General features: G+C 42.9%; 1 protein-coding gene across 2 annotated transcripts in view; it reads right to left on the bottom strand.

Annotated features, from left to right (window-relative positions):
• LOC111872790 (glutamyl aminopeptidase) overlaps positions 1 to 3,096 on the bottom strand; it is a 70,865-nt gene extending 67,769 nt beyond the window's left edge. Inside the window, exon 1 of one of the 2 annotated variants that reach the window (XM_023866962.2) lies at positions 3,029 to 3,096. The gene's annotated coding sequence lies outside the window, so the exon portion shown is untranslated. The remainder of the gene's footprint in view (positions 1 to 3,028) is intronic. The other variant, XM_023866963.2, reaches the window with a different exon arrangement.
• Between the last annotated feature and the right edge of the window lie 11,441 nt (positions 3,097 to 14,537).

Here is a 14,537-nt window from a genome sequence, read left to right on the forward strand (position 1 = left end):
CCACCCAGCAGAAGGGGTGACATTACGGTGAAGGTAGGCGACCGACCCAGAAACTGGCGGGCATCGATCGACACATGAGAGTAAAAAAAGGGCAACTAAGAAGACAGTTATTAGTGGCGCCAAACAAAGGGCCACACAGAACACTAAGTGAGCAGTTATAAGTGGAGCCCAATGTAAGGGCTAACGACGGTTAAATGTTGCATCCTGTTGCACTGTATAAATCTGACTTAGGAGTTTCTGCGCCGTCTATGTGCAACATCGTTCACTGTTTCAATGTTGGACACTACATGTTTCGGCCTAACTGGTCATCTTCATGCAAATTGTTCTGCTGCTCACTGTAATGCAACTACAATAGGAGGAAAGAAACCCGCATTACAATGAGCAGCAGAACAACCTGTACACCTGAAGATGACCAGTTAGGTCGAAACATGTAGTGTCCAATAAAGGAACAGTGATGGACGCTGCAATTAGACGGTACAAATACGCCTAAGTCAGATGTGTGGTATTTAATATTGCTCGCATTTGTATGCAGATTTCAATACAGCATCAATCTCTCATGGTACAGCAGGACTCGTGTTCAAAAAACGGTTTTGAAATTATGTGCAACTGTTATTATTAGACAATGCAACATTGACAAATGTGATTTTTATCAAGTTTTCTTAAATTAAATGGCCAGTCTTCTTGTATTATTACAACGGCATCTGGGCTAGGCAGTCCTATATCTACACTAGACATTGTAGACTTGAATTACTGAGGCGTGGATCTGCCATCTCACTGTCATTTGTGGTTCCACCTAGCACATCGAGGTTACTGTTCGTGTGCCGTCTGTCCTGCACTTTCCCAAATCTGTCCTATATATACACGTCACTCTAAACGACGTTCATAACTTCTGTGCGGGCACGCGGTAGCGTAGTTGGTTCAAGGGCTATGCTACAAGTCCCGATGAAGTCACTGAATTTTTTCAATTGACCTAATCCTTCCAGCCACACTATGGCCCTGGGGTCGACTCAGCCTCTAACAGAAATGAGTACCAGGAATTAATTAAATAATTTTCCTGGTGAGTAAAGCGCGGCCGGCGCGTAAGGCTGACAACTTTACCGCCATCTTTGAGCCGATTGTCTAGATAATGTTGGACCCTCAATGTCTCGCAACTCTATGGGCTTTCACGGCCTCTTACAGGGATAAATTTACTTTCTTTTACAGAATTATCTTGTCAAAATATAGGGTTACATTTGTAAATATCATTGCAGTTAAGACCATAAGGGAAAGAGCTGTGAGATTGTCGCAGGCTTCATACTGCACCGGCCCAAATTAAATCCTAGGTCAGGTCATGAATGACTTATGGCAAAAATGTGGGACTGGGGCGTATTTTCTCCGAGTACTTCTATTTTCCACCAAGTGTTCCGCATTCATTAACCATCCACCATCATCATTATATAGCCTCGGCACTGGCAGTGATGTTAAATAGTAACTAAAAAGATTACCGGAAATTGGACAGTGGGGAAATACCTGTTATGTTAACACTGACCAAAACCGATTAGAGCCATTTATGTGTGACGCAGAAAATCGGACAGCATCGGACCTCAAGTAAACAATAAAGAAAGCGCGAACTTAGCTAAGGGTGTGCAGGGGTGAGAGAAACGGAAGGGGAGAGTATGGAGTGTTTCAATAAAGAATTGAAAAGATCAGAACACAAAAAAAAAAGCCACTTGGAAACAAAAAATAACGAAATGAGTGCTATTAANGACAAAAAAGCCACTTGGAAACAAAAAATAACGAAATGAGTGCTATTAAAGCGAAAATATACACGCATCTCACAGCTGGAAACGATTCCACTGCACTGCCTCCATGTGAATCAGATGACTTAGAAAACTCCACGTTTCGGCCGAAACAGCGTGAATGAAGCAGCTACTTGTAACAGCAGCGCTAGTTGTGTGCATGGCAGTGTGATACCAAACAACTGTTTCTTGCCTTCTGAAATTGCCGTGTCCTACTTCAATGGCAGAAATAAGGTCAACGTGATGTCCCACATGAAACAATTTGAGAATTTGTTTGCTTTAAGGGGAGCGTCAAAGCAGTCACAGTGAAACATTGCACTTTGTAGCAGACCACACAGATCGAAGTTGGATATCTGTGATGTCGCTGGTCTGGATAATTATGATTGGTATAGTGCGACCTCTTTGAAAGCATTTCGGAACTCAGTCACCCACACGAAATGTACGTAGATCGGGTTATCAAGATATTTTATTTATTGCTAGTGGGGTGGCACTAAGTCCCTTGTACTGCGGCCACTTCTGGCCTATTGTACCAGCCCCAGATGATAGGTGAGGGTGATTGTGGAGCAATTGGTGGAATGAAGATTGGCAGGGGAAACCGAAGTACTCGGAGAAAACCTGTCCCAGCGCCACTTTGTCCACCACAAATCCCACTTGACCAGACCCAGGATCGAACCCGGGCCGCCGCGGTGGGAAGCCAGCGACTAACCGCTTAAGCTATGGGGCGGCCCAGAGTTATCAAGATAAGTAAAAGCAGGATAATTGAAGCTGGTCTGCGCATTTTCTCAGGTACTGTCTTTTGCTTTCATATTTAAGACCTAAAACGACGGAATCAGAATTAATGCATTCATCGGTCACTTTCAAACCTGTGTTCAGATTTCCTACACCACTCTCCAGATATGTAAAGCAAGCCGCCCTCCAATTACTACAATAATTGGAAGCAATCGACACAATTGTTCTAGGGATCCACAGTTAGTAAATCCAGACGCGTTCCTCGGAACGCATAGACTGATCACGAGTGTGAAGGCGAAGGTGGCGCCAACAGTGCCATACTAAACAACAATCCTGATCTTCTCCCGTGTATATAAATCGAAAACCGCAGGCACATGAAGTCAAATATGTTGATTGGCAAATATATATACAAATAGAAAACTGTGTATACTGAAATCTGTTCTTTGCGAGGGAAATCTCTGCAAAAGTTCAAACAAAGCAAATATTTACGGCGAGCACGTTTGTGCACTTTCCCGCCTTACCGCAGCACAAGAACTTGTCTGTCCACTTACTTCTTCACAAGCAACTGCACTGCAACAGTGACGACAACTGCGAGACCCGCACTGTCATGAGTAATTGAAACTCTGCCCTCTCACCACGTCAACTCCTTACACTCGAATACCATGACAGAGAAAGCAACGAACTTATTTTCGGCATTGAACGGGTCCTTGTTCCTATTGTGTTTTTGTTCGTTTCGGGAACTGGAGTAAATTACGTAATTTGATGTATATGGCTGTTGAGCATTGTTTCCCTTTTACAACATTACGCAATTGTTGACTCTTTGTGGGTGTGCCCAAATGGGTTTGGGTTATGTGGATGTGATTACAAAAATGAAGTCTCATACGCGTAGAAGATTGAAAGGCGCACAATTCAGGATTTTATAATAAAAAACATAATTTATAATGTAATGAACCTTAAAAGTAGACGTCATAAGTGCATTAGTGTGAGCTCGCAATAAACGCAAACATTATTTAATGCACTGCTTGCACTGCACTCACAGAAGATGGTACGGATGGTACGGCCACGTCATGCAAATGGAGGATTGCAGCATTGCTAGACAGTTTGCAGGACTCACAGGGGAAAGGAGACTTGGCAGACCAGTCAGATATGGAAGGATGGGATCAGGGACAGAATGCAAAGAAAAAACCCCAAGGATGAAGAATCTTTCGATCGAGAACTCTAGAGGAAAAAAAAAAAAGTTTTATGGTTGAGAAAAACTGTTTATTCACATAAAAATTACATTAATAATAATGTGACATGACTCTGAAAGCCGGAATAGTGGAACCAGAAGGAAAGTCCATTGCCAGCCAACGGCTGGCTAAAACGCGTTCTCATGTCAACGAAGGTTTAACAAAGGTTTCCACGGATACGGACAAGCAACCAGCTATTTCCGTGGATATGCACTAGACTATATAAGCAATTTGTTTTTCGTAAGAGAATACAATCCCGCGTGGAGGCGGGGTCAAATACCACCACCGTAGCCTGTGAGTCGTATGAGGCGACGGAAAGGGAAGTATCGAATCCGAGAGAGTAAAATATGATCGGGAGTCCCACAGGACTCGAACCCGAGAATGACTGCGCTGACGAGGCCAGCAGCAATTATAAACGACAGACCCGTCTTCTCGTCAGACAGAACGCTCCACAGCAGCAAACCCGCAACTGTCTGACAGTAATAAAAATCTGGTCGTAATCCCCAGTTGGGTGGTTTATTCCAAGACAGACTAGCCGACTGACCGTCGGTCGTAACCTAAGACTCAGACTAAGAGAATTCAGAAGGCAGTTCAATAATTAGTGCTCAGCTGTGAATTGTTAACCAGCTAAGATCCGCTACCAAGCAACGACTAGCGAAAGTGGAGATTGAAGGTTTTTTTGTCCGCTGCAGTTACAGTAATCTTTAGTGTGTGTAAGCTAATACTTACTCGCTCATGAAGCTGAGCCCTTCTGGAGGAGCCGCCAATTTTGCAGCTACTCAAGAAATTCCCAGAATTTTATGGAACCCGAAGGTTCATTACCGTGTTCACAAGAGCCCTCCACTGGTCCCTCTCCTGAGCCACATCAATCGAATCCATACCATCCCATCCTCTTTCTCTAAGATCCATTTTAATATTGTCCATCCACCTACGCCTTGGTCTTCCCAGTGGTCTCTTTCCTTCTGCCTTTCCCACCAATATCCTATACTCATTCCTCATCTCTCCCATTCGTGCTAGATACCATGCCCACCTCATCCTCCTTGACTTTATCATTCTACGAGTAATTATACTTGGAGAAGAGTACAAGTTATGAAGCTCCTCGTTGTGCAAGCCAGTGAGTCTGTTATAATTATTTGTAGTTACTTTCTAGGAGTATTCAATAAATCTATTTACAAATGCAACTTCAGTCTATAGTCACTAATACACGTGACAATAATAATAAAAATCTTGTAATAAGGTGATGACTGGAACTAATGTTTTGTTTGCAAGTAATCTATCTCAGCACTGTGTGACAGTTTCATTGTGGCAGGCCACTTCTTGGGTTCGGGTCAGGTAGGGTAAATTGTTGCACAGTTATCCTTGATCCCGGGTAATGTGGGACTTGTTACCATGTTCTTCTGTCACATGACTCTGGGAGTACAAATACTGAACTTAAAGCTTCTGACAGGCAGATTACGTGGTTTCATTATCAACGTCACTATTGCAAAGAAATTACCACTACTCTCACCAACAAGCCAACTTAGTGGAATGTCAGTGTTCTCTCTCCTGGCTGAAGTTCGAAGGTTCGTTACTGTGCTCACAAAACCCAGCCATTGGACCCTGTTTCGAGCTGATTGAAACCAGTAGATTTTTAGCCTCACACCCAGCTTCTCTAACATTCCTTCTTAATATTGTCCTCACCCCACCAATGTACGTTATATAGGTCTCTCAAGTATTGCCTTCCCTTGAAACTTTCCAGTTGGGCGTGCTGCATGCTCCGCCCATCTCATACTCCTTCATTCAACACCATCAATAATATCAGATGATCAGATGTACTCGTATTGTGAATTTCTTTACACTGTAATTTACTTTTTCCCTTTAATTTCTTCAGATCCAAAAATTTTTCTTGTTACTCTCAGTCATTATTCTTCCCTTAGAATGAGAGAAGTATTTCCATAACTGACTCCATAGTCTAGAGAAAGAAGCTGACCGTCGCCCAGCGGTTCATTACCGTGTTTCAACTACAATTTCGTATGCATATCTTACATATTCCCATGGGCTCTGCATATTTCTTCCTGATTTCTTTTAGCGCTGCAATAGCATTTCATGACGAGTAGAAAGTGTGAAGCTCCTCATTATGCATTTTTCTCTAGCTTTCTGCTGGTTCCTCTCCCCTCACGCTCAGTTAGTCTCCTGAGCGCCCTGTTTTGAAACACAATCAAAATTCTTTTTACTCCTACAGCGAGAGAAACGAGTATCACATCCATACAAAAACACAGTTACAAAGCTTTTGAGGTATTTGAGGAGTTCTGTTAACTGGCTTTGCTTCTTGCCTGCTTTATGATGTCTTCATGCTTTGTTTGTTCAATCCTGAAAGTGGAAGCAACATGTTCCTCCGAATGTCGGTCGGTTTACAGCGGGTTATACGGCTTTATATACAAGAGGACAGGGCTCTTCACATACAACTATATTTCTGTATATTTTATCCCCTTTTTAGACAGGAGACTTGAAATTAAAAACATTCTAAACCGACGAATATCTGCCTGCAGGTAAAAGAGAAAGGACTAGAATTGCAACTCTCTCTAAGATCAACGTTTCCAGATTTTCAGTGCGGCCTGCGTGCCTTCCCTACAGAATGACATGGGGGGGCACTATGCTACAAGCCGGAAAGTCACGGGTTCAAGTCCCGATGAGGTCATTGAATGTTTCTTTTTTAATTTACCTTATCTTTCTGGCGGCACTACGGCCCTGGGGTCGACTAAGCCTCTAACAAAAATGAGTACCAGGAATTAATTAAATCATTTTCCTGGGGAGTAAAGCGAGGCCGGCCCCAAAGGCTGACAACCTTACCGCCATCTTTGAGCCGATTGTCTAGATAATGTGGGAGCCTCAACGTCTCACAACCCTATGGGCCTTCACGGCCTGGTAGCTTTACTTTACATGGTGACGGAAAAACAATTGGGTTCAATATCACGTTTACATCTCTTGAAGAAAATCGTGATGTAGCTTATGGAGTCTGGAGTAGCCGCAGGTTATCCATGCGACCGTTAATTCAAATTGCCCCCCCCCGCGCCAATAAGGTGGTTGGCAGAGCAACCTGAACTGCAGACAGAAACAGAAAGAGATTTGATTATGTAGTTCGATATACTGTGACGTATTCAGGCCAATTTAGGCACTCTGAAAAACTATAAGCTTTTGCTTCTAGTATGGGAACTCTATCTTCGCTGTCTGCATCTTGTTGTGTATCATGAGTGGTGATATTTGGCCGTCAACCCAAAATAAAAAGAAATAAACCAATCGAACTGCACACATTGGTTTTATTTGATAGTTGTCACATGTTTCGGTCCACATTTGTGTCCATCTTCGGAGAGTCTCATCAAGTACGTCTCTTGTTTCTGAACTGTCCTATGTGGATCCGTATTAATGCTACTCATCACAATACGACATAAACACCCACACAGAACGAATAGACAGTACACCCTAAGCTAATAACAAATTCACAGCGACATGCCCAAGAAGACAAGTGAGAACAAACTAAAAACTAACAACATTACCGCAAATAGCTTCTTAAACTCCGTGACTTGAGTCCTGAAGCGAACTATACCGGTCGAGTGGCCGCCGCTTGTCAGCGAAGTTAGTACCTATGGTCTAGTGGTCAGAGTTCCTGGCTACAAATCTAGATTCCCGGCGCTACCAGATTTTCTGAGAAGTAGTGGGTCTGGAACGGGCTCCACTCAGCCTCGTGAGGATAATTGTCAAGGAAAGGCCGCGCCATAGCTCAAGCGGTTAGTCGCTGGCTTCCCACTGCGGCGGCCCGGGTTCGATCCCGGGGTCTGGTCAAGTGGGATTTGTGGTGAACAAAGTGACGCTGGGGCGGGATTTCTCCGAGTACTTCGGTTTCCCCTGCCAATCTTCATTCCACCAAATTCTCCATCATCATCACCCGGGGCAGGCTACTATAGACCAATCAGTGGCCTCAGTGCCGAGTAGACCCAGTTGGACTCCACCCCCCACTAAGCGAAATATATCAAGGAAATCGCGGCTCTGGTCTAGAAAACCGAGATTAACGGCCGAGGGATTCGTTGCGCTGACCACGCGACACTCTCTGCTAAAGTTGGCACTAAATAGCTTCTATACATATATAATATATAGCATAACAGCGAACCTCTGGCGAAGGACAACCTACAGTGCGGTACATAAACACAAAAGGAACATAGAATTTTCCATTCAACGACAAGAGAATTTTATACAATTCTAAATTTTGGATAGTTTTGAACTTAGAAAATTTGTTTCAACTTCCTGACGGCTGCATGTCATCAATAGCACTAACATGGATCCACATTAAAACAGTTCAATAACAAGAGACGTACTTGATGAGGCTACCTGAAAATGGCCCGAAACGTGGACAGAAACATGTAGCACCTATCAAAAGAAACCAATGTGAACAGTTCGAGTGGTTTATTTTTATAGTTGTGTTGACGGCCAAATATCACCAACAATGTGAGTTGTATATAAACCATCTTCCACTGTTAGATTAAATCGAATGAAGAAGTGTACAGGGTGTGTCAATGAATCGGGCCATTTGGCGACGGTATTTTCTCCTAGAATGGTTGGAGTGGGGAGGATGGCACTACTGCCACCCAGCAGCTTACTTCAAAGCGTTTTAGTTTCAATGGAGCTGTAAGCTGGAGCACAAAGTACTTTTGCTGTGAAAGAATTTACCAAAATGGTGACAGTTTCGTGATTGCTCAGCGTGAATTTCGAAGAGAGTTTGGTATTCATCGCAATCGTGCTGTTCCATCTGCCCATGCCATCAAGACCTGGGTTCAAGACTTTGAGGCTACTGGTTCTACACTAAAGAACTAAATAAAAAAGTGGTAACGTAAAAACAACACGGACACCCGAGAATGTAGCGGCGGTGAAAGAAGCCATTGAACGAAGCCCACGCCGGTCTGCGCGTCGCCACTCTGCATCACTCGGGCTGTCCGAAGCCAGCGTTCGGCGGAATTTGCACAAAGGTCTCCACTTCTACCCCTATAAACTTCAAATTACTCGTGCACTACACGAACACGACTATGAAAACAGGGTTGATTTCTGCCAGACTTCTTTGCAGTTAATTAATCAAAACCAAGATGGCGTTAACAACTTACTGATGAGCGATGAAGGTCATTTCCATTTGTCGGGGTTTGTTATCAAGTAAAATTTCCGCTATTGGTCAGCCACAAAACCCCCCAAAAAATTTAAGAGACCACTTCACAATTCCAAAGTCACAGTATGGTGTTATTTCTTGGAAATATTCATATGTTTTCAGTGAGTTAATTGAGAAAAGCCAAACGCTTTTATGCTTACTCTGTATTCATATGTATTAAGACCAAATAAATGCAATAGTTTACTGTTCATAACGTTTTTAAAATCGCCCGATTCGTTGACGCACTCTTTATAAGTAAGGCCTGCCTGTATGGAAAAGTCCCAATCTGAATTTCGTAATTTAGTCTTGAGGAATTACATGAGTCAGATCATACTTCAGTAGTACGTAGTTATCATCAGCGTTGTTTACTGCGAAGTCGAGTATTCGAATTCTGTTACCGGGGAGTCTGGTAAATCTGTTTGCTCGTTTTAATCTCGACACCATTACGACGCGACTCGTGACAATAGAACAAAGCTTATGTTTGCCCTCAGACGGCGTCGGTTGCGTAACTGGTACTCGAGCAAGGTGACGTATCACTGCAGATAATGGTAAACAAGCGAGCACTGCGGTGCCGTTGTGATATCTACGAAATCGAATCCCATAGTACTCGTAGGTTACTTATACGCACTGCAACCTACTAAGATTTTGAAGTATTGTGTCTTGTAGAGCTATAGCTAGGGAAAACACGTTTCTGTAAATGCTGATTCTTGGAAACCAACTCGTTAAAGAACCTGTTTTCTGGGATACGCAAAGGAAAGTTATTTCCACGGAGATAGATTCTTGGAAACCAACACGTCGCTTTGAGATCAACAAGCGTTTCCGTGGATACTCATACACTATATACGCGTATGAGGCCCTTCTGATCAGAATGAAGTCAGTCGTAGTCCACTCAGAAAGGAGCGAGTCATAAGTTGTCATTTATTGTGATCACGAGTGATTGTAATGGAGTGATCAATAAATCCAATCATCCAGTTTGAACCTGTTATTACTAGTCACTGCCCCTAAACACGTGACAGTATGCATAAAAAAGTCTATTGGTATCACTCAAGGAGACAGTATTTCCAATATAAAACAATTGAAATCTAGATGGGTCCTCGTGCTGGCGCAATGCTAAATAGGTCAACACATTTATGGCAACATAAAATATAGATAACTTATTAAATTCTTTTGATGCTGATTTCAAATCTTGACTCAACATTTTGCAAGCGCGGCAGTGTTTAGCTAAAACGGCGGGTTCAAACATAAGGTCGTATCAAATTTATATTGTAATCACTTCATTTATAGTAGTTTGATTAATGTTAAGACTAATTAGCGTTTGTTATTAACAGTAGCGCCACACAGTATAAGTTGTATAATTTACACACTTAAAAGAGTAACTTAAAATAGAAACATAATTAACATGTGTCTGTGGCCATTCGCTCCCACTTCACAAATTCGAACATCCACGAGGTTGCTACTACTGATACCAGGAAAACGGGATGTGTGGCTTTGGGCTGGTCTTCAGCGGCATAAATTTCATATTGTCGCGTGTCCGGGGTTCCGTGACAAATAATTAATGGGCTGCGGATTAGATGAAGCTGTTCTATTGGATATCTCGTTTACAGTCACAACTCACATCACTCCGAAATAACGTCTTCCGGACGACGCGACCTGATTAGTCCGTCGTCTCTCACGTTTCGTGTTCTCGTTCTTGGCTGAGCTGGTTTCCCTCTGATCTCAATTCCGTTCTGGTCTTGACTGATCTGACGGTCCTGTGGTCCGTTTGATCTCTTACCTTCTACAGTCGGACGGACTACAAGACAACTTCTTGAAGGGTTTCGCTTCCATAATGGTTGTCTGCCTTGTCTCGAGAACTTGTTTTAATTTTTAGGTAACACGTTGATTTTATCTCTAGCTTTTGCTTGTTGCGGGGACAATGCTTGTTGAGCTGTTGCCCGACAATGGACGTCTCTGTATGCACTATATCGGAAACGTGTTATAGCAAGCCGTTGTCCAACAATGGACGCGTGCCTTCAGGCGGCACGCCACAGTACAAACGTGAATGAACATCGCTCAACTAGTTAAGCAGGCTAACCTTTACCCCGTAGATACACACACAAACATTGCCCACACAGGAATATGGTAACTGGAAACCTTTCCTTGTTCCAATTTTTGCGGAGCCAATGTTTATTAAAAACAATAAATTGATTAAAAATATTAACAGTAAAATACAGGCAATATTCGATCTTTTAACAGAATACTGTGAACTGCATTAATATTATACGTAAAGTTGGTATCATTTGTCGAATATACAGGACTTCTTTACATACACAAAAACGTAATATGTTCTAGCATAATTATTCTAATATCCATCAACAGACGCGTTCTTAAATTACGCAATACAATTCTGATATTCAAAGGATTCGATCATTTTACAGTTACGGTTATAGACCTGGTTATGTTAGACCGCCTCTGTGGTCTAGTGGTCAGATATCCTGGCTACATATCCGGAGGTCCGGGATCGATTCCCGGCGCTACCAGATTTTCTGAGAAGTAGTGGGTCTGGAACGGGGTTCAAAGAGCCTCGTGAAGATACGTAATTGAGGAGCTATTTCAAGGAAGTAGCGGCTCCGGTCTATAAAACCAAAATTAAAGGCTTTAGGGATTTATTACGTTGACCACGCGACACCCTCTATCCTCTAAAGTTGGCACTAACTTCACCGGCAAGCAGCGGTCGCTCGGTCGGTATAGTTCGCTTGCGGACTAAAACTAGGGAGTTTTTTATGTTAGTGCAGAATATATGCCAGTAAATTAATATGTCGGTAACCGTCCTCTGACTGCTGTTAAATAAATCGAAAATACATGAGGATAACATCAAAAGACAGACCAGAAACCCAATTTCTAGCTGTTAGACATCTCTAAACAAACCTGAGTAGTATATAAAAGAGAGCTCAAAGTTCTTCTAGCATTATGCACTTGAGAATAGCATTAACACAACCTGATCTAACCAGTTTCCTACGCGCCATAGCTCAAGCGGTTAGTCGCTGACTTCTCACCGCGCAGGCCCGGGTTCGATCCCGGGTCTGGTCAAGTGGGATTTGTAGTGGACAAAGTGGTGCTGGTGCAGGTTTCCTCCGAGTACTTCGGCTTCTCCTGCCAATCTTCATTCCACCAATTGCTCCACAATCACCCTCACCTATCATCTGGAGCTGGTACAATAGGCCAGTAGTGGCTGCAGTACAAAGGACTTAGTCCCACCCCACTAGCAATAAAAAAAAAGTTTCCTAATAGAGACGTACACAGACACGAACTTATTTGAGCAGGTTGGCTCGCAGCGACGTGTGCGTGGATTTAGTTCCAAATACTTAAGGAAATAACAAATTAAATGGTTCTAAATATTATTTAAACGCATATCGAAGTTATAGCATCGCAAAATACTCCAAAAATATTAAAAGTAAGAAAACATACAACTTCAACAACTTAAATAAAATTTCCAACATTATCCCACAGTTGAGAGAGGGTCTTCAGGCTGTCAGTTGAGAGTTCAATAAATCCGATTACCAATCCAAACCACGTCTATAGTCACTCGATCACGTGATATTTTTGTTAACAACAACGGGTGTATCGACATGGTGAACAACCCCGACATCACCCAGTGGAGTGCTACGACATTCTTGCAGCAATATTTAATAAGTATAGGATTTATACTAAATTATTCTGGGGAAATAGCAATAGCTTCATCAGCTGCATGAAATATCGCAAAATGATTGTAGTAGAACGTGGCTTGCTGTAACCAATTCTACAGACTGTGCATAGAGTATTTCTGGCATCTTTTGCCATTTTGGGCGTGTGGCAATTTACGAAACTCTGGTTATGTGGCTCGGATTTGGGCGCGGCATTTTATGGAACCCGAAGGCTCATTACCGTGTTCACAAGAGCCCTCCACTGGTCCCTATCCTGAGCCAGATTATCCAATCCATAACATCCCATCCTATCTCTCTAAGATCCATTCTAATATTGTCCACCCACCTACGCCTTAGTCTTCCCTGATGTCTCTTTCCTTCTGGCTTTCCCACCAATATCCTATACTCATTACTCGTCTCCTCCATTCGTTCTACATGACCTGCCCACCTCATCCTCCTTGACTTGATCATTCTGCTTATACTCGGAGAAGAGTACAAGTTATGAAGCTCCTCGTTATGCAGTTTTCTCCAACCTTCTGTCACTTCATACGAAAACCATTCGTATCCAAGATAGCAGTTTATCATTAGCGTGGACATTAGACGACAAAGTTATGAGGAATCCATTTTACTTTTAGAAATGAGAAGATTATTAATGAACTCCTATGATAAGACGTGTCACAGGGCTCCCTGTACCGTAGCATTAATTGTACAGGTCTATCTCTGGTCATCTAAAGTTTACAGAATTATCGGATCGGGAGACATCGCCCATTGCTGTTACCCCATCTCTCGAGCACTAACATTAAGCCTAGCTGTAGTCACTGCACTGCCTAGCAACCATGAGAAAACCTTAAAACGTTCCAGAAAAGGCCAATAGCTACGGACACAGGCTCCTTTGCAGAAGTTGATATTAATAGCAAAGCAGCTCTTCACCACGATACATATAAATTCTTGGCAAGATTCCGAAAAGTCCCGCCGGTGTACAGGGTGCGAATAGTCATAACTACTAAGTAATTCCATGTAGCCGAGCTCTTCTTGAGAAGCCGCCAGTTGTGCAGCTACTCAAGAATTTCCAAACATTTTATGGAACCGGAGGTTCATTACCGTGTTCACAATAAACCTCCACTGGTCCCTATCCCGAGCCAGATAAATCCAGTTTATAAAACCCCATTCTATCTCTCTAATATTCTTTTTAATATTATGTGCCCACCTACTTCTTGATATTCCAAGAACTCTCTTTGTTTCTGATTTTCCCACTAAAATCATATATGAATTCCCCTTCTTTCCCCTTTCATGTTACATGCTCTGTCCACCTTATCCTCCTTCCCTTGATCATTCTAGTTATACTTGACGAAAAGTACAAGTAATGAAGCTCCTCATTATGTAGTTTTCTCCAGCCTTCTGTTACCTCATCCCTCTTCTGGGCACATATTCTCCTCGGCATCCTGTTCTCAAACATCCTCAGTCAGTAAATAGGTCATAAATGGATATAAAGCGTAAACATGTGATGTTCGAACATGGAAGGAAACGTTTCTCGACACATCCTCCGCCAACATGGGTACACTTGTCCCATTGCTTTACCGGTGCGTCGAAACCCGCAGAAGAGAAGTCTTTTGACTGCCGTCTCAGACACTTCCGCACATCCGTTTCAATCTCATGATCAGCGAAACTTATGCCAAGGTGTTCTTTTAGCGGGCCAAACAGATGGATGTCACTGATGCAGTCTAGTGCATCTTTATTTGGTTTCGAAGTAACACCCGACACAGTGGCCGTGCCATAGCTGAAGCGGTTAGTCGCTAGCTTCCCACTTTGGCGGCTCGGGTTCGATCCCGGGTCTCGTCAAGTGGGATATGTGGTGGACAAAGTGGCGCTGGGACAGTTTTTCTCCGAGTACTTCGGTTTCCCCTGCCAATCTTCATTCCACCAGTTGCTCTACAATCACCCTCAATTATCACCTGGGGCTGGTACAACAGGC

Source organism: Cryptotermes secundus, unplaced genomic scaffold (assembly GCF_002891405.2).
Source record: "Cryptotermes secundus unplaced genomic scaffold, Csec_1.0 scaffold79, whole genome shotgun sequence".
In the NCBI taxonomy this organism is placed as follows: domain Eukaryota; kingdom Metazoa; phylum Arthropoda; class Insecta; order Blattodea; family Kalotermitidae; genus Cryptotermes; species Cryptotermes secundus.